Here is a 1,131-nt window from a genome sequence, read left to right on the forward strand (position 1 = left end):
CCTACCCCGGCAACTGAACACGGTGTACTCACTAAAATTGGTGGCAAAGCGAAATCACTAACGCTCTCCCTAGCAGTGTTCTGAATCGACTCAGAGCCTAACACAAGAGGTATTTTATCAAATTGAACTTCCAACACGGTACTAAACTTGTCTAAATGTCTTTCAACCGGTTCTACACTCCCTGCAAAATGTACAACTGGGATCTTTTCCGTCCCTCCAGTACAACCCGGACTCCCTTTCGGACCTTCAAGACTTTACCTCTTCCAGAGAATTTATATCCTTTTGCATCCAGGATACTTAGCGAAATGAAATTCCTTTTCAGGTCATGAACATGTCGAACTTGATCAATTGTTCTAAATGTTCCATCCCGCAACCTCAATCTGACTCGACCGATCTCAGCAATATGGCAAGATTGGTTGTTTCCCATTACAACTCCACCTTACTAAACAGTCTCATATGTTTGAAATAAATTCCTATCGGAACACTTATGGTGCGAACATGCTGAATCAAGAATCCACTCTTCGTCAGGCCTAGACTCTACATCAGATTCCACGGTCAACATCACCTCTTCACTATCTGAACAATTATCAACTACATTGATTTCGTCTGAATTCAAAGGTTGCATCTCACGATTTGCAGCTAAATCACCTTTAGCCTGCAACATATCGCAATCTTTCCGAATATGTCCCTTCCTTTTGCAATAGTAACAGGTCACATTACTAAATCTAACTCTCGATCTGTCTCTTCGTCGAATACCGTGAGATACAAGAGCTTCCCCATCCTTAATGTAGCTCCAACCAAATGCTTCGTTTTCTCCTTTGAGTGCAAAGCATCATAGACATCTTCTATAATCAATATATCTCGACTATACAAGATAGTATTCCGAAACGACACATAAGATCCAGGCAGCGAACATAATAGGATCGAGGCAAGATTCTCTTCATCGTATTTAATCTCCAACGTCTCCAAATCTGCAACTATTTCCTTGAATGCGTTAACATTGTCTTCCAACGACCCTCCTTTCGCTATGCGATGTGAATACAACTTCTGCTTGAGAGCTAGTTTACTTGTAAGACTTTTAGTCATACACAACTGCTCCAACTTCAATCACAAAGTATCCCTTCAAAAAGG

This window comes from Olea europaea, unplaced genomic scaffold, assembly GCF_002742605.1.
Source record: "Olea europaea var. sylvestris unplaced genomic scaffold, O_europaea_v1 scaffold942, whole genome shotgun sequence".
Taxonomy (NCBI): Eukaryota; Viridiplantae; Streptophyta; class Magnoliopsida; order Lamiales; family Oleaceae; genus Olea; species Olea europaea.